Source organism: Capra hircus, chromosome 1 (assembly GCF_001704415.2).
Source record: "Capra hircus breed San Clemente chromosome 1, ASM170441v1, whole genome shotgun sequence".
NCBI classification, from domain to species: Eukaryota; Metazoa; Chordata; class Mammalia; order Artiodactyla; family Bovidae; genus Capra; species Capra hircus.
In genome coordinates this window covers 134,909,066-134,928,374 of record NC_030808.1, presented here as the reverse complement: position 1 = coordinate 134,928,374, position 19,309 = coordinate 134,909,066, and the positions used below count along the sequence as shown (strand labels likewise).

The window sequence follows — 19,309 nt, the reverse complement described above, 5'->3', positions numbered from 1 at the left end:
CTGTGCGGCCCCAGAGACGGCAGCCCACCAGGCTCCCCCGTCCCTGGGATTCTCCAGGCAAGAACACTGGAGTGGGTTGCCATTTCCTTCTCCAATGCATGAAAGTGAAAAGTGAAAGTGAAGTCGCTCAGTTGTGTCCGACTCTTCGCGACCCCATAGACTGCAGCCTACCAGGCTCCTCCATCCATGGGATTTTCCAGGCAAGAGTACTGGAGTCGGGTGCCATTGCCTTCTCCATCTGGCACATAATAGATGTTTAATAAATACCTGTTGCATACAGTGAATCCTCATACCCCAGAGAGGCAAATACGATTCTGCTGATTTAAGGACAAGGGAACTGAGGTTCAGTTAAGCTTATAAAATTCTCTTATCATACAGTTGGTAAATGGTAGCACCCAAGGTACGCCAAGAGACACCATCATTCTGCTCCACCCGGCACCCTGATCGCATGAGAGTTTGGGCAAAGAAGACACCACTGAAGCTGTCTTCACCAAGATAGCTGGTTACCTAACTGCCAAACCCAGTGGCAAATCCGATGGCAGGCTTCCCTAAGTCCTGCAGCACCTGACCCTCTTGTTCCCCTCGCCATCTCTGATGCCATCGCTTCCCGAGCTTGCGCAGTCTCTGTAAGTGTTCCTCCTTAGAAATTCCTGTGGGAGCTCCTTCTGTTCCATCCTCAGCCCCCTTGTCTGTCTCTCTGCACACACACACCCCACGGGCATCCTGCTCGTCCACCACAGAGCTCACCCTCGTGGCCCGCCAAAGCCTCTAGTCCATGCTAGACTGCAGCCCTCCCACCTCCACCCCCTACTTCCCACACAGCTTGACTTTACTCCCAACAACCAGTATCTGAAATTCATACCTCAAACGACCAGGTGACCCTGCGCTGCCTCCTTCGGATTCCAGTTCTCTCCCTGTACTTTCACCTCCAAACCAGGGCTCTAAGCCACGCTGTGTCTCTGCCTCCACAGCCGCCTTCCATCCAGAGGCTGGCAGGCCCGCCTGGCCACTGCGGGTCAGGTGTGTCTATCCTTTCCTGAAGCCCACTCCTTCCTCCTTCCAATCTGTTCTCTAGCCAGCAGCCAGAGTGATCTTTGAAGAATGGATAACATTCGCCACAAAAAGGCACAAGTCAGCTTGATAAAGTGCCAGAGGGACAGCACGCAGAGCGAGAAACCGAACATTTCTAGCTTCCCAGGCAGCCTCGGGCGCCCTCTCAGTCCCCCTCCCCTCCAAGGTAGTGATCTCCTGTCCTCTAGCAGCTCACAAAGTTCGCCAGTTTTGGACTTTACAGAAATACAATCACATGGTGTGTCAGCGTGATCTTCTGAAGATGGAGATCAGAGCCTCTCATGACCCATGAAAAATCCCTCCAGCGGAATTCCACCAGCTCAGATCAAGATCGAGCAGAGCGCCCCAGCCTGCAGGGCCTCCCTGTTCCAGCTCGCGTCCACCTCTGGCCTCGCTGAGCTTCCCGCCACCACGGCCTCTCCTTGGGTACGACCCTAGCTACGGTCTGGGATAACAGGCAGTAAAATCTGTAGCTGGCTGGAAAACTCATCACCTGTGTGAGATGACGTATTACCTTAGAGCTTCTGGGGGTGGGGCCCATTCTGTCTACCAGGGTCTGGGGCGGGGGGCTCTTCATTCCCACCCCCTCCCTTGTTTAGCTTCTACTCACGTATCTATATGATGGTGAAGAACGTCCCTCCTGTCACACATCCTCCATTGTTCCTTCATGGCCCTGAGCCCAGACTGCAATTACAGCTACCTTGAGTGTTTGGGGCCCTACGGCAATCCTGGCATCCAGCACAGAGCCGTCGCCAGCCAGCGGGCGGAGGAGGGAAATGACCGCAAAGAACGGCCGGCTACTACTTTATGAGGAAGAGGTGATCTGCTCGGCAAATATCCGACGATAAATCAAAGGGCAAGAATGAAATTCAGGGAATGTAACCACTGGTTACATCAGCACCTGTAAGCCATGAGTAGGAAGATGTAAAATTATTAAAGCAGATTGTGAATTCCTTGAAGATATAGGGGTTTTCCCCTTTTTTCCTTCTATTGTGCCCATTTATCTCCCAAGGAGATAAATCAATTACTTAGCAAATCCTTGTTAATTCTTTCACTGTCAGCAGGGTGACACCCAGGGCCAGCTGCACATCAGAGCTCCCAAACATCTCCATTTGGAAAAATGAAATCCTGGACTCATATTCACCTCTTGGCCCTGCCGGGCTTTTTAACAGAAAGACTGGAGTCACACTGAGCAGTGAAGGGGGGCAGGTCTGGGTGTCCCCCCAAGGCTGCCCCATGTAGAGTTTGAGGTTCTATCGGGAACGGTAGGTGCCCCAGCAGGACGAGGAAGTAACCCTCGCCCAGGGAAGCTCTGCCTGGAAGCCTGTGCTCACCCTCTCAGAGGCCGCCGAGTTCCTGATAAACCACAGCACACCCAGCCCAATCAAAGTCCCTGGAAATCTGAGAACCAAGCTTGAAGAACCTGTAATAGAGTCAAAGACAGCAGACACGCCTGAGACAAGGGTGGGCCGGCTGCCCACCAGGACAGGCCAGGACATGGGCGTGACGGACGCCAAGACTCCGGGTCTGCTCATTGTCACTGTCCACCTCGCTGGCCGACCTGATGTCAGAGCGCCTCCTGAGGCTGTAGTGTTCCAGAGCCGTGCACAAGCGGCAGAAAGGCGTGCTCCCCTGCGACAGGCCGCCCCTGGCAGCAACATTCTCCTGCACAGAGGCATCTTCACGCCCCATCCTGCTCACTCCAGCATTCCCCTGCCCATTCCCAACCACAGTGATCCTCAGGCATGCCTGCTTCCTTCCAAGACCCCATCAATCTGAAAGTGACAGCAGCTCCCTGGAAACTCCAGCCGGCCCCTGCCAGCGGACAAGATATTCAGGGCAGATGCCCCAACACAGCACAATTGCCACACTTTGTGGTGTGACTTCCTTCCGCTTTCCTGGCCGCTAGTAGGAGCACGGCAGGAGGAAAGGCTGTGTCAGATGCATGAGGAGGATGACGTGTCCTTTCTAAGTGCTGAGTCCCACCCTTGACCTCCTGGAGATCCCCAGAGGGACGTGGAAGCTGGTGGTCTCCATTCCCTACCGATTGATGACAGTCAAAATATCAAGGATATGAACCCAAAGGAACCACGCTACCTGCAGATAACTCTGGCGGGGAACCCAGAATATCTGTCACCATCATGCCCCATGGGCCCCCACTTCCCCTCCCCACAAGCCCCTCTCCCCTGCAGACCCCAGGTGGTCCCCCAGCATCTTTGTTATGACCCTCATGACTGATCTTACCTCTGTCTCCACCCTCTGCCTCTGCTAGGGACATTGTCTATGACCTGTGCTGTCCCCAGCCTCTTTGCTGGATATTATGGGCTGAATTGTGTCTCCAAAGAGATATATCAAAGGCCTAACCCCTGGTGCTTGTGAATGTGACATTATTGGAAATAGGGTCTTTGCAAATATAATCAAGTTATGGTGAGGTCATCCTGGAGTAGGGTGAGCCTTAATCCAATGACAGGCGCCCGTACAAGAGCAAATTTGGATCCAGAGACACAGGACACTGGAGGCAGAGGACACTGGAGTGATGTGGCTACAAGCCAAGGATTTCTGGCAATCACAGGAAGCATGCCTGCAACTCCCTTGGTCCTCTTCATTCTGTTCAATGACGGAATCCTCTCCCTCTGGCCCAGATGTCCTCAGCTGACCCTGCTAGAAACCATCTCTACCTCTCCCGGGCCCACTACATTTCCTCCTCCAGCTTCAGAGAGTCTGCACTCACCCCCTCTTCAGGCGACTGAGAAAGCTGGTTGCTTTCTTAGCTGTTCATGTCCCTCCCAATCCACCCAGCTGTTTTTCTAATTCTTCTATTGCTCATGGTTGTCCTCTGTGGACAAACACCAGGACAGCCAAGGCCTCCTATGCCTCTGCCCCTCCCACCCTTGATTTGATTGCCTCTGGGCTCCCCTGACCTGGGTGCCTCCTTCTTATCCCCAGGCTCTCCCACATTCTCTCCATTCCTGGAGGGACCTGACTCACGTTCCATGAGAATTTTCCCTAAACGTGTGGACCTCTCCTCTGTGGGAGCCAAGTAGTTACAGGAAGCCCATGTGGAATGGAGGGGCCTTCCTTGTCTCCACAAAGTGAAACCGCCTCCCCTCCTGCCTTTCGAAGCTGTCCTGTAGGGTGCCCTGCTGTCTTAGCAGAGGGCAAATTCTCACAGGTAGCAGGGTCAGTCTCCAGGCATTTCTCCACAGGCCAGAAACGTCTCCCCACCAATCTGTCTGGACCTTATGAAAGACTGAACTCCAGACTGATTGGCTTTTCTTTATTTATTTATTTATCTATTTATTTATTTATTCGACTGCACTGGGTGTTGGTTGCAGCATGTGGTTTCTAGTTCCCCAACCAGGGATTGAACCCAGGCTCCCTGCCTTGTGAGCATGGACCCCCGGGGAAGTCCCCTGATTGGCTTTTCTAGGCTTGCTCTAAACCAAAGCCTGCAGCCTGCAAACCTTTAAGAGGTCTCCTGGCTCAGCAACCCCAACACACTGAACTTGTATCTACTCTTTAAATGTGGCCTTTTTCATCCAGGTTCAGAGTCCTTGTGTATGCTTCCCTATGCCTAGAACATTCTCCCACCCCTTCCCTTGCCTCCTTGCTGGCCTGATTCCCTTTGTCAAGCTCTGTTTGAACATCGCTTCCCTTATTTAGGCTACTCCCCTGCTGACACATCCCCTTAGGAACCTGTGGACCTCTCTCTCTGACACCATCACAATTGGGATCCCAGGGCCATCATGGTTATCCAGCTGATCAGAAAGACCTTACTTAGTTCAAAAAACACACAAGTCAAGACTTAACCTTCACAGGATGCTGTGTCTCCTTATGAAGACTGAAATGGTGCCTCCCTCTGGCAAAGGTGCAGACACAGTCTACAATTCCCTTGGTCTATTTGCTTTAACAAATCTCAGGGGGGGCTAGAGGGGGCAGGGGATACAGGGGTACATCATTGCTAATTTCTCCTAGAAGGAACACTTGAAGTAAAGTGATAAGCAAATGTTTATTGAATATCATTATGGGTTAAGCAGGGCTCAACCCCTCTGGAGCAGTTTGTAAATACGATGAGGTATGTGTACACACATACACCACCACACACACAACACCTTACATGTTTCCTGAGAAATCTGTAGGCATGTCAAGAAGAAAAAGTTAGTATCAGACATGGAACAACTGACAGGTTTAAAATTGGGAAAGGAGTGTGACAAGGCTGTATACTGTCACCCTGCTTATTTAACTTATATGCAGGGTACATTATGCAAAATGCTGGGCTGGATGAATCACAAGCTGGAATCAAGATCGCCAGGAAAACTATCAACAAACTGAGATGCGTAGATGATATTACTCTAATGGCAGAAAATGAGGAGGAACTAAAGAGCCTCTTGAAGAGGGTGAAAGAGGAGAGTGAAAAACCTGGCTTGAAACCCAACATTGAAAAAAAAAAAAAAAAACTAAGATCATGGCATCTGGTCCCATCACTTCATGGCAAATAGAAAGGGGAAAAGTAGAAGCAGTGACAGATTTTATTTTCTTGGGCTCCAACATCATTGTGGATGGTGACGGCAGCCATGAAATTAAAAGATGCTTCCTCCTTGGAAGTAAAGCTGCTGGCAAAAGTCCATATAGTCAAAGCTATGGCTTTTCCAGTAGTCATATACAAATGTGAGAGTTGGACCATATAGAAGGCTGAGCACTGAAGAATTGATGCTTTCAAACTTTGGTGTTGCAGAAGACTCTTGAGAATCCCTTGGACAGCAAGAAGATCAAACCAGTCAATCCTAAAGGAAATCAACCCTGAATATTCGTTGAAAGTACTGATGCTGAAGCTCCAATACTTTGGCCACCTGATGCAAAGAGCTGACTCACTGGAAAAACCCTTTTGCTGGGAAAGACTGAAGGCAGGAGGAGAAGGGGGCAGCAGAGGATGAGATGGTTGGATGGCAACATCGACTCAATGGATATGAGTTTGAGCAAACTCTAGGAGATGGTGAAGGACAGGGGAGCCTGGTGTGCTGCAGCTCATGGAGTCACAAAAAGACATCACTGAGCAACTGGAAAACAACAACCTGTAGCAGAGTAGAGGCAGGGAGGCCAATGGAGGATTTGGGGACAAGACTGAAGAAGCCTCCAATCAGGGTGTGTCAGTAGACCAGGGGACATTAGCAAGGGAGAAGGTCATGACTAAGGAGAGGTGGGGGTGGTGAGCATCTGAAGACCAAGGAAAGGGAAGCAGGAGGCTCCAAAGACAATGGGGAGTAGGGTAAGTGGTGGGAGGCAGAAGTGGGCTGCGGGGCAGGGAAAGACCCAAGGGGACATTAATGGAGCCATCCCTGGTTTCAGGTGAGCTGGCAGGTGCCCCTAGGGAAAAAGAGCCTCACTTCTGACAGCTATTTAACCCCACACCCAGGAAGAAAGAAGATCCCTTCAGGACCATAGAGAATCCAGGGACTAATCACTAAATTAAAATGGTGACTCAGTAATCACTATTTGGGGTCTTGAAATCAATCCCCTTAGGGCTTTATGTTGACAATCTTTGAGCAAGAAGGCAGCTGTGGGAAGATGTCTTGTCTGATTATCTCTGTTACCTTTTGTTCCACGAGGGCAGAACCTCATGCCTTGTTAGACCTCACACAGATGCACGACACCATCTGTGGATGGAAGGTTTGCCTGCAGTGGAGCCCCAGGGATCTCTCCTAACAGAACGTCACTAGCTAAATTTGCAGAAGGATCTGGAGGAAAAACCGGCCTTTGATGAGGCTCTCTGGGATGTGGGAATTCTGACTTGAAAGATAAAGGATCTGGTGCCTGACAGAGGTGACCTGATTTCTAATAATATATATGATTTGGTCCAAGTCCAGTCTTGTGTCTAGTCTTTAAATGGGTAAGAGTCTGTTCGTCTGGCCCCCTGCTCCAGGGGTGGGCAGCTCTGTCACCGAAGGCTACATCCAAATGTGGTGGTCAGCACATCTGCTTGGTCTTCTTTGCTCACCCCTGGCCAGCACAGTGGCCCAGGATATCTCTGCCCAAAAGGAGCCTCTATTCCAGCTCCCCTCTCTCCACCACTTCCATTTATCTCTGGCCCTTTCTGGACTGAGGGCCACCCCTTTCACAGCCTCACCTCTTGGACTCCTATGTGCCTCCCCTTGACCTCCGCTTTGTCTGCCTTCCTCCCCACTCCACTCTTCAGGTCAGCAAAGAGCAGGGGAAAGGCAGAAACACTTGCAGGGTCTGGAGAGGGCAAGGTAGAAGACACTGGGTGGGATCCAGCCTTCGGCTGATAGGAGAGGACCATCAGCACTGCAGAAAATGCTCAAAACCTTTCTTGGAAAATTTCCTCGGGTGTTAAGTTGGACTGAGAGAGGAAAGGAAACTCTTACGGGAAAGGTCAAGGCAGGAGGCCAAGCAAGGCATGCTAGCCTCCTTCCCATCAAAAAGTACATTAGATAAAAGCAATCGAACATCCTTCCCTGGTACCCGCACCCTTGGCCGCTTCCAAGGGCCCCAGGGAGTGCCCAGGGGAGTGGGCCACAGGGACCTCCACTGTTGCCCTGTGGCCCGGAGGGGTCGTCCAGGGTATCAAGGTCTTTTCTATGACGTGAAATGTCCAGTCTAAACACAGGAAATGAGGGCAGAAGTGAGAGCAAGGGGGAAAGCAAGCCAATTTCTCAAATTCCCTGTTCACCTACAGTAAACTTTAAGCTATAAATATCACTAGTCAGAATACCCCTGATCTTGACCTCTGAGAAAATTTGCCATTTCCAAACCACCTGTGGGAAAAAAGAGGTTAAAATGGAACTCAGCCTCGCACAGCACGCCAGTGTGCCCAAGCTCCCCTGGAGATTCTCCCAATTTCAACATGTGGCCACCATGTTTGTCAAGCCCAAGAAGGCTCTGTCCATCCCACCCTCCCCTCCCCAACCTCCTTTCTCCACAGTGTGCCCTGGGAGGCCTCCACTGGCCTGCCTGGAATGCTTCCCAACGTTCTTCCCATCAGTTATGACTCCACATTAGATACTCACATTCCCTGGCAAACATTTCCGTTTAATACGGTTACTTCACATCAGTCACTTTAACGAATACTGTGGGAACAAGACTATCATAGCCGCCTCAGTGACCTCTGCTTAGGAATCAGTGCTCTGATGTGTGCTTTGCCTCGGAGCAGAAGTTCTTGAACTTCAGGGCACAGTAGAGTGGCCTAGTGGGTTTGTTAAAGTGGTGTGCCCCACCACCAGCTTTGGATTCAGTAAATCTGCAATAGGGGGCACAAGAACTCGCATTTCTAACCAGCTCCCATGTGATGCCAGTGCTGCTGGTACAGGGGCCACACTTCGGGAACCATCGCCTCAGATTCAAGTAAGGCCCCCTGAACTCTAACCCAAATCCTTCTTTCCAGCCTTTCCTTCCTGGAGACAGGGCCTAACCGCTGTAAACCCATTAAAGGAATGAGGGTAAAACTGAGAGGCACACCCTTGCTTCCTCTGCCCTCCCCTTGGCCATCTGCCCCTCTGGGTGTGGGGTCTGCTTGCATGCTAAGGCTCCGTCAGCGCTGTCATGGGAGCAGCCAGGAGCACCCCACAGCTAGCTCTGACTGTGCACCTCCACTGGCCTCTCAGCTCCTTGGAACATCCCCGCTGCCTTGCCTGGAGCGCTTAACGGCAAGTGCAAGGTAATGTGGTTTCATCATCCACACCTGGTCTGTTTGGCTGTGCTCTCTCCCAGCAGGTTTCAAGACTCCTGAATGAAATCATCAATAAGTGTCTGTAGATGGGGAAAGATTAGCTAAGTGAATACTTGACACCTACAAGCTGCAGCCTTGGGGGCGGCAGACATGAGCTCACCCCCTTTCCAGTATCATGACCAACTCATGTCTGCAGCCCAGGGGGCTATGACCACAGCAGCAGGTCAGAGACGAACACCAGTGGGCAGAGTAGGTGTTGGTGATACACTGGGGGTCTGCTCTGTGGAGGGGAGAGAAGCACAGACTGATGACGGGATTTTCACTGTGGGAAGGAGAAGATGCCATGCCCCATTTCAGGCTCCCTTGCAGAAGCTCACCCCTATGTACCCATTCCTCCCATCAGTGATATCAGCAAAGCCCCTCTGTAAATCTCTCCTTTTGCAGGCCTATTGCCCAGGGGTGCTCACCTCTCCTCCCTGCTGCCACATTCTGTTCCATACTTGTCCTGAATGTCACTGCCCTTTGACCCTGTGACAGCACTTTTGATGTGTCCATTTGGCTACACTACAGTCTCCAGTTATTCAATCAAACATTAATCTAGGTGTTGGCTGTGAAGCAAGTTTGCAGCTGTAATTAAAATATATAATGAGTTGACTTTCAGGAAGATTATCTTAGATAACCTGGGTGGGCCTGGTTTAAATAATCAGAAGACATGAAAAGCACAGTGGAAAAAGAGAGAGATTGACTCCCCTCAACAGGAGCTTTGGCCCAATGCCTGTGATCATCCTTTCCTGACTGCTTGCCCTGTGAATTCCAGGTTTGCTTATTTAGCCCCCACAATTGTATAGGCCAATTCCTTGAAATAAATCTCTTAACGCATATATCAATACATACATATATGTGTTTGTATCCATTGGCTCTGGTGTGATTAAACCCTGTAGTAGGCAAAATAATGGCCTCCCAACCCCTATATACTGACACTGTGCTTAGCTTTTCAGTCATGTCTGACTCTTTGCAACCCCATGGACTGTAATCCACCAGGCTCCTCTGTCCATGGGATTCTCAAGGCAAGAATACTGGAGTGGGTAGCCATTCCTTTCTCCGGGGGGAATTTATAACTGTAGATCAGAGAACTGATGATGCTGGAGAAAAGAGCCCAGAAGTGAGCTACTTTCCTTTTCTTGAGTCTGGGCAGGAGACAGAAGTAAGGGACCCAAGTCAAATCAGCCTGTTAGTCGCTCTGTTGTGTCTGACTCTTTGAGACCTCATGGACTAGGGCCCTCCAGGTTCTTCTGTCCATGGAATTCTCCAGGCAAGAATACTGGTGTAGGTAGCCATTCCCTTTTCCAGGGGATCTTCCCAAATAAGGGATCACGCTAGGGTCTCCTGCATTGCAGGCAGACTCTTTACCACTGAGCCACCAGGGAAGCTGGTGCAGGAAAGTATACATGATATGTATAGGGATACTTTCTTTTTGTAAATTCCTGTTAGACATTACTATGCTTTTTTTTTTTTTAATTTTGAGGTACTATGCTGCTACTGCTAAGTCACTTCAGTCGTGTCCGACTTTGTGCGACCCCATAGACAGCAGCCCACCAGGCTCCCCTGTCCCTGGGATTCTCCAGGCAAGAACACTGGAGTGGGTTGCCATTTCCTTCTCCAGTGCACGAAAGTGAAAAGTGAAAGTGAAGTCGCTCAGTCATGTCCCACTCTGTGCGACCCCATGGACTGTAGCCCACCAGGTTCCTCCATCCATGGGATTTTCCAGGCAAGAGTATTGGAGTGGGGTGCCATTGCCTTCTCCATTGAGGTACTATACGTCTTATTAATTCTGGAGATTTTTTTGTCATGTTTTCAATACTATTTCACCTATTCATTCTGTTCCCTTCTTTGGGACTCATTTCAGACTTATATTGGACTTTATTTTTACTGTTTCCATGTCTCTTAAACTGCCTTTTATTTAGTTTCCACTTCTTTTTTCTTTTAACTCATGAAACTATACTTTATTCAGATCTCACTGGGTTTTCTCATGTCCTTTTTCTGTCCCAGAATCCCAGCCAGGACACCACACCACATTTGGCTGTCTGCTCTCCTTAGGCTCCTCTTGACTGTGACAAGACATTCAGACATTCCTAGTTTGGAGGAGTATTGATCAGATATTTTGTAAAATGCTCTTCAGATTGGGTTTGTTGATGATTTTCTCGAGGTTAGACAGGGGTTATACATTTCAGGGAGGAAGACCACAGAGGTGAAACACTCTTCTCACCCTATTAGTTAAAGGGTACATATTTTCAAGATAACTTATCACTGGTGATGCTAAACTTGGTCACGTGGCCAAGGCTGTGCTTGCCAGGTTTCTCCTCTGGAAGTGTCAGTTTCCACTTCTTTATTCCTCTACGCTGCGTTCAGGTGACTCTTCAACCCTATCTTCCACTTACTATCATTTAGTGCAGATGTCATTAAGTTAAGGACTTCAAATTGGGAACTTATCTAATCTGTTAATTAACCAGTCATTGCATCTAACCTACTACCTGACCATTCACTTTTTACTTTCTATAGCTATGGAATTTCTATGTGTTTCTCAAATCTGCTTGTTCCTTTGTTCTCCCCTGGTGTTTTCTATTTCTTCGTACACTTCTTTAAACGTGTCACTATATATTTATATTTATTCACTAGCTCCACTAGTCTTCGCTGCTGCACGTGGGCTTTCTCTAGCTGCCAGGAGTGGGGCTACTTCTAGCGCGGTGTTCGGGCTGCTCTTCATGGTGGCTTCTCTTGTGGAGTGTGGGCTCCAGGGCACATGGGCTTCCGTGGTCACTGCCCACTGCTCAGTAACTGTGGCTCCCAGCCCTTAGAGCTCAGGCTCAGTTGTCATGTTGCACGGGCTTCGTTGCCCCTCAGCATGTGGAATCTTCTCAGACCAGGGATCAGACCAGTGTCCCCTGCATTGCATGGTGGATTCTTAACCACAGGACTACCAGGGAAGCCCTCAATACAATTTTACAGTCTTTTTCAAAGTGTACCATTCTCTCAAAATCTTGAGGTGCTAGTCTTCCTCAATGATACATGATATATGTGCTGTCTGTGGCTTATGGGAGGTCGTTTCCTGTGTGACTGTTTAGTGGAAGCTCCTCTTCCATGAGCACAGCCTTCTCTTGGGATACTTTTGGCCTGGATTGCAGAAGTATCCCTCCGGAGTGGTTTTCCTCTGTGTCTACCAGAGAGCAAAGAGTTAGCACCAGTCCATAAGCAATTTCTTATGCTGATTTATTTGATCAGAGATCCCCATACTGTGTGGATAGTATACATTCTGCTTCCAAGTTCACGTGGCTCAGACATGAGGTTTTGATTTCTCAGAATTATTTCACCTAAAGGTCCAGTTAGAGATATGCCTCTTACCTCTAACCAGGTGGTGGGCAGAGTTTTTCTGGTTATTTTCTCACCAAGGACCCAATTTCATGCATGAGTCTGTGTGCCAACACCCTATGTCATATTTGGCGCCTGTGAGATTACTAATACCCAATCTCCATCACGAGTTTCTTGAGAGTCTCTATACACAGTTTCCCCTCAATCCTTGCTACAGAGTCAGCAGATACACTGTTCATCACTTCCTGCCCCTGAAGATTTCACTTCCTTTCTTACAAGTTCAGCTCTGTATTCAAATATTTGATGGTATTCTATTTTATCCAAAAACTCTAAGTATTTGTAATAGGAGGGTCCCATGTTATGTAAACCTGTCATATTGATGAAAACCACAATTCACTATAGTTCTCTCATCTTACTGCAACTAACAAGAGCCTTTAGAAAGGGGTTGTTGTATGTTGAATAAACCTGTAAACAGAAAAAAAATTTTTAAAAAAAGCGCCTTTGGAAGACAGGCACCTTCAGATTCACAGTTGTGTTCCCCATGCAGAGGTTAAATAGCAGAAGCATAAGGTGGCATGTTAGAGTTCAGAGTACATGACCCCAGATGTACTGAGCAGAATCCAGCTCTGTTTCTACCTCCTCCACCCTCACAAAACCCAAGTCTTTCCCCTCTTATTTGACACACAACTTTGCATCTATCTGTGCATCTGCCCGCTGTTTATGTCGCTCAGGAGGGCTTGGTCCACTCTGTTTTGTTCATCATTGTGAGACTAGGTGATCAATAACTACGTATTGCATGAAGCAGAGACATCACTTTGCTGAAAAAGGTCCATCTAGTCAAAGCTATGGTTTTTCCAGTAGTCACATATGGATGTGAGAGTTGGATCATAAAGGAGGCTGAGTGCCAAAGAATTGATGCTTTCAAACTGTGATGCTGGAGAAGACTCTTGAGAATCCCTTGGACGGCAAGGATATCAAAACTGTCAATCCTAAAGGAAATCAACCCTGAATATTCATTGAAAGGACTGATGCTGAAGCTGAAGCTCCAATACTTTGGCCACCTGGTGTGAAGAGCTAATTCATTGGAAAAGCCCCTGATGCTGGGACAGATTGAGGGCAGGAGGAGAAGGGGACGACAGAGGATGAGATGGTTGGGTGGCATCACTGACTCAATGGACATGAGTTTGAGTAAACTCTGGGAGACAGTGAAGGGCAAGGAAGCCTGGCATGCTGCAGTCCATAGCGTCTCAAAGAGTCAGACATGACTGAATTACTGAACAACGATGAATAAATGAATGAATGACTGCATTTCAGGCAGCCATCCAGACACCATTCCTGGCCTCAGAGTTCTGAAACCCCTGCTGTTTATGACATTAGCAGAGTGCCAACTTGCAAACAGTGGTCACCAAATGACTCACGGCTGACCAAAGTGATTGCATGAAAGCCCACCCAGGGATGTTGCCACATCCTCCCAGGTATAAAACTCCAGACTCAGCACTGGATCCCAGGCACCCCTGAGCAGATGCTGTCCTTCCTGGCCTCTGTCCTCACCACTCAGGCCCACTCTTCCCAAATGGCACAGAGCCCATCAGATACACTCACTTCCCTAAGATGTTTGGCCGATACTTAGGACTGGATTCCCAAGCTCTAAGCCAGCCTTGGGGAGTGGGCACCAGAACAGCAGAGAGGCCTCCTGGACAGAAACACTTCTCAATCTTCCCAGAAAAGAAAATGTTCCATAGGTTTGCCTCTCTTTAAGAACTAAGATATTATTATCTTACTTCATCTCCATCACTGAGGAGCCATAAAACTAAAAAAAAAAAAAAAATGCAGTGGGAGGACTTCCCTGGTGGTCTAGTGGTTAAGAATCCGTCTGCCGATGAAGGGGACACAGGTTCCACCCCTGGTCTGGGTAGATTCCACATGCCAGGGAGCAACTCAGCCCATGCGCCACAACTACTGAGCCTGAAAGCCACAGCCACTGAAGCCCGCGCACCTAGAGCCTGTGCTCTGCAACAAGAGACGTCACGACAATGAGAAGCCCGCGCACCGAAACCAGAGAAAGCCTGCATGCAACAACAACGAAGACCCAGTGCAACCAAAAAAAAAAAAAAAAGCAGCAGGAACAGTGACCGGCATAGGAATGGTCCTTGCAGACAATCCCGCCCCCTGGCTGCCCTCCTGGCCGCATCCTTGGTCCATCCTCGGGGACCTGGAGACCAGCCTCCTCCCACCTCACATCTCATTTCACAGACCACAATGACAGACCTCGCTGCACCAGGCAAAGGTGTGTGTGTGGGGGGGTATCATCACAAACTTCAGGGCTTTTAATTGGTAGTTTCTTCTAATTATAAATGCGGGACACATTGATTATAAAAACATGACAAACACAGAATGTCACAAAGAGGAAGAACAAAACCGTTTATAGGCTTCCCACTCAGAGAACGACCTCTGTTCAGGCATATCCTCTTCAAGTCTTGTGGATCTGGATCATCTCTTCACACGGATGTCCATCCTGCCACCTCTACTTAAATTTATGGAAAGAACTCTTCCCCCAAGTCAAAACTGTTCACAATAAATCTTTAAAACCTGACTTGTAAATATTTCATAGGCGGATGTCCCAAGATTTATTTACTGTCTTGCCAAATGCTAGATACACAAGTCGTTTCCTCACTATACGTTTCTGAACAGATGAATTACATGATTAAGCATTGTTCAGTGGACTGGGTTTCCATTTATTCATTCAGGAAGTGTTTCTAAGCCTCTTGATTGCTGCCCCCACCCCATGCCAGGGCCTGTTGTCAATGCGTATTTGTTGTGGGTGAGGGAAGGTGCAGCAAGGGAGGAAAACTGAGGAACAAGGAATTTGGGGGCCACCAGTATCAAGTTTGGCTTGGGAAAATAAAGCAATAAACGTAAGTAAGCAGCCTGCTGTGTCTGTCGGTCTGGAGACTGAAGTAGCAAAGGCCTGGCTTGGCTGGTCGGGGTTTGGGGTGGGACACAAACTGGCTCTTAAGACAGTGTCCCTGAACCCCAGCTCTGTCACTGTGTGATGTGGCAGTTCCCTCGAACTGCCCATCAAGTTTCTCCACTCTACAACGTGGACATCATGCACCCCACAGCACAGAGAGCATTGCTGAAAAGACCTGACCTTGTTTTGTCCCTAACTTTGGCACATACAGGTGCCCCCCAATGCGCTGGCATTCACAACTATATACCCATATGCCCCATGTTTTATCACACAGATGCGTCCTAATAAAATGCATTGCATTTTGTGGTGATAGCTCAGGAAGTCATAATTGCTCCTAAAAATGTGTTGGTGCTGAGGGTGGGAATTCTAAATACTTGTGACTTTAAGGTAAACCAAATCAAGCCTGACTAACACTTGTCCCCACTCCTTGTGAACTATATGTACATGTTTGTGTATTAAACTTACAAGTTGATTCACGGGACCCAAGCTTTCCTGGGACAGGGAGGCTGGAGCAGCAGCAAGCCCAGCAGGGCAACGTCCCAAGAGCAGCAGCAGTCTGAAAGTGAAGAGGCAGCCACGGCCCCGAGGCTCACTTGTCCAAGTTAGTGACAGGGTCCAGGGCTGCAGATGGCCCACTAGCAAGGCCAGTTCTACATCACTTTGGCTTGGCCATGGGTGGGTGGGATGTGGGGGGTGTGGTCTAGGGTACAGGCAGGGATCCACAGAAGTGTCCCCATTGGCATTAGGGCAGATGCCCTCCGTAAGGGTCTCCGTCCCACTCCCTGGTGATAAAGTCAGGGAGTGTGGTCCCAGCAAGCCCCGTGTTTGCTTGCTCCAGAGAGATGTTGCCCAGCTGGAGCCTGGAGAATGGACCCAACAACCTATCCAGGGCTCTTCCACGCTTGGCAAGGATTCTCAGTAAGAGCTCCCAAGTCAGGGAGAAGTGAGAGAAGACGGTGGAGAGAAGGCAGCGTTTGAGTAGGCCTTGGGCTCCTAAGGGCATAACAAACTGGCAGTGCCTGATGGGGTGAGGATGCCCATCATAGGAAGATTTTTGCTGCTTCCAGGAAATCCCAGGCCCACCAGCCTCCACAGGGCCTGAGACCCCCTTGTGAGTAATGACCAGAACCAGCGAGGTTCTGGTCACAGCTCTGTGATCCGGGACAAGAGCAGTTGGGGGCCACATCTGCCCCTCAGCAAGACCTACCTTCAGGGCCAAACAGGCTTTTAAAGAGGGTAGCCCAGGCCCCTGGGGCTTTCTGTGTCAACCCAGTTAGAGGGACCTGTGGGAGAAGGAAGACTGCCCTTCTATCAGACACAGTGAGGAAAGTGACCAGGAAGAGGGGCTCTGCTGGATCGGCTCCAGGGGATAGACACAGAAGGGCAGACAGGACCCCACATGGGAGAGAGCTGCCTACTGCCTGTGGGGCCACAGCTGTCGGGCCTGCCTGGTGATGTGGTGAGGTCCCCATCACTGCTGTGCAAGGACACTGCCAAGAAGATTCCAGCCTCTTTGAATACATGAGCTTTTGCATCACTGATTTCAGTTAATTCAGTAATTCTGAAAAGCGTAAAGGGCACTGTGTTTCTTTTATATATATATATATATAAAACTTTTAACATTTCATAGAAACTATATATAATATTTTTTATTGGATCTTACATAAGATAGCCACTACAGAAACTTAACATAGTTTAGAAGCAAGATGGATGGTTAAGAAGGGCCCAGTCCTTTGGGCTATTTTCTCAGAGGCTATAGGTCAGAGACCACTGAGGAGAGGAGCTTCAGATGACTCAATTAGGGAAGAGGTGAGGAAAGGCTAAAATATAGGCTGCTGGACAGAGATAATGAGCCACTGGGATTATCGCTATCCCAAGGCTTGGGAAAGAGCATAACAAAAATCTCTCTCCCTTAGGCACAGCCCCAATCTCAGCAGCTATGACGGGAATCACCTACTCTCTTCTTTGCCTAGAGTGGGAAAACATCACAATTAAAAAAAAAAAATTACAATTTAAAGACACTATTGGTCCCTGCCCCCAACATTTGATTAGACTATATAGCATTCAATAATCCAGAAGAAAAACAAGGTAGCCTGGGTTGTCCTTTAGTGAGAGACAGTCAGAAATACTTCCTTAGAGAATGGGAAATACAAATCCCCCAAGGTCAACTGGTTTCCAAAACAACTATCAGCTGACATGGGTGGGTTCTGGCTTCCCATGTGCAGCAGCCACTCCACTCTGAGGCAATGGTTGCGGAGGCTTTCTCAGAATTTTGAGATCCCTGTGATCAGCACCCATCTCCAGCAATCTGCGTGTGGTCCAAAACATCCACTGGACCTTCAGCAATTTCTTTGACCAGATGATCTTCAAGGGTTAGTGAAGGGTCCAAAAGCAAGGGTGAAGGAGGGCACTGCACACCATCACCCACAGCTCGGGCTTATACGTCTGAGGCAACTTGAAATGCAGCGGGCAGCAGAAAGGAGCTTCAGAATGGCTGACAGGAACTGGTTTGTTGCAGGGCACCTGTTCACGCCCCTGGCAGCACTGAGGACAGCCCGATCTGTGTCCTCACAAACAGGAGTCTGGTCACTGGAATCGACAAAGACCAAGCACCTCTGAGTGAAAAGAGTGGTATGAGACTGTTAGGCAGTACCGTGTGTGGCCAGCTTTCTGCGCTCCTACAGCTTGCCTGTGTAGTAAGGCTTCCACTCCATAGTGCTGATGATACCACTGAAGACATTTTAGATGCTTTAATTTCTCTCGTTCTTTGGCCAGAAGTCTCTCCGGGCCACTCAGGAGACTACTACCTAGAGCTTCATGTTCCGCTTTGTAATTATGTAAGCAACATTGCTTCTTCTCTTTGAGCAGATGCTGAAGTCATTTAAACTGGTCAGTGCACAAAAACTTCAAACGAATAAGCTTCTCATGCATAATCAAGGCCACTTCTTCAGCTATGTAGATGCCAGCATGTTTGAAATTTGGCTGGCTTCACTGCGGCTACATCTTGGAGTCTAAGACCCAGCTCTGTCCCACCATGTGAGCTCAGCTGGCACAAGAATGCTTCACCCAAAAGCCCTGGACTGGTCTCCTTCGCTTGAGCATGAAGTACCAGGGCATCCCCACGGGCATGTTCAGCACAGAAGGGCACCCCATCTTTCTTCTCAGGCTTTGGGGCAGCACTGGGACATCTTTTTCCATTTTTCGCCTCTTGCAAGGCACATTCTTGTCTTCGAGGATATGCTGAGCACAACTCCTGCCCCACCAGACAAGGTTGCGAGCATGGGCAATGAATGAGTGAACAGCACAGGGCCTCTTGAGACCTGGGCACTGGGGTGATCCTCACTCGATCGGTTAGCAAGATGTGGACCTGCATCCTGGTCATACTGAAACCTCTGCCGCTGCGCCGCTCCACTCCAGCACTGTTTCTATAGCTCAGTTTTATCATTACTTGTGTGGATTCTACACAGTAGGTTAAAAATGTTGTACAAGTCATAATGGGCAATGAAGGCAGGGCCAGACGGGAGGACTTTCACATACAAACAAGAGGGAGAAGTGGGCCCTGCCACCCGTCTTCTCCTGGAAGCCTCCAATTCCTTCCTGCCGTGAGGTTTATTTCCATCCTGGGTACCGTCCTTGACCTGCCATAGTCTCCTCTCCCACCCTATAGTCAGGGGCTGGAAGTCCATTCTTATAAAATGTCACAGCAAGGGAGGCAGTGGGGTGACCAACTTATCCCCATCTGCCCAGAACATCTTTAGTTTTAAAACTGAAGGATGGGGAACACGTGTACACCCATGGCGGATTCATATTGATGTATGGCAAAACCAATACAATATTGTAAAGTAATTAGCCTCCAATTAAAATAAATAAATTTATAATAAAAAAAAACACCCTGAAAGTCTACATCCTGGGAATCCCCTCGGTCCTACACATACCGAGGCCGTGGGTCATGCTGAGAGGCAGGGCGCTACAGATCCTTGTTTCTTGGAAACATGGGGGCCTCTTTGGGAGCTGAGTGCAACCAGTGACAACTGGGGAAGTGCCTCCACAGTAGACATGCAGTACATGCGAAAGATGCTTAGCTCCCCCCACTTCCCTCAAATGCACTGTGAATAAAAGGCAAAGCAGGACAATCTCATCAGGGCCTGGACACGGCAGGAAGGGCTTCTAAAACCAGTTTAATCCATCCTGCAGTCTCTCAGGCAGCCAGTAGGGCA

General features: G+C 49.0%; 1 protein-coding gene and 1 pseudogene across 1 annotated transcript in view; both read right to left on the bottom strand.

Moving 5' to 3' along the window:
• Positions 1-19,309, bottom strand: part of SLCO2A1 (solute carrier organic anion transporter family member 2A1) — a 94,107-nt gene that overhangs the window by 60,578 nt on the left and 14,220 nt on the right. The window lies entirely within an intron of this gene.
• On the bottom strand, positions 17,280-18,474 carry LOC102171658 (annotated as a pseudogene).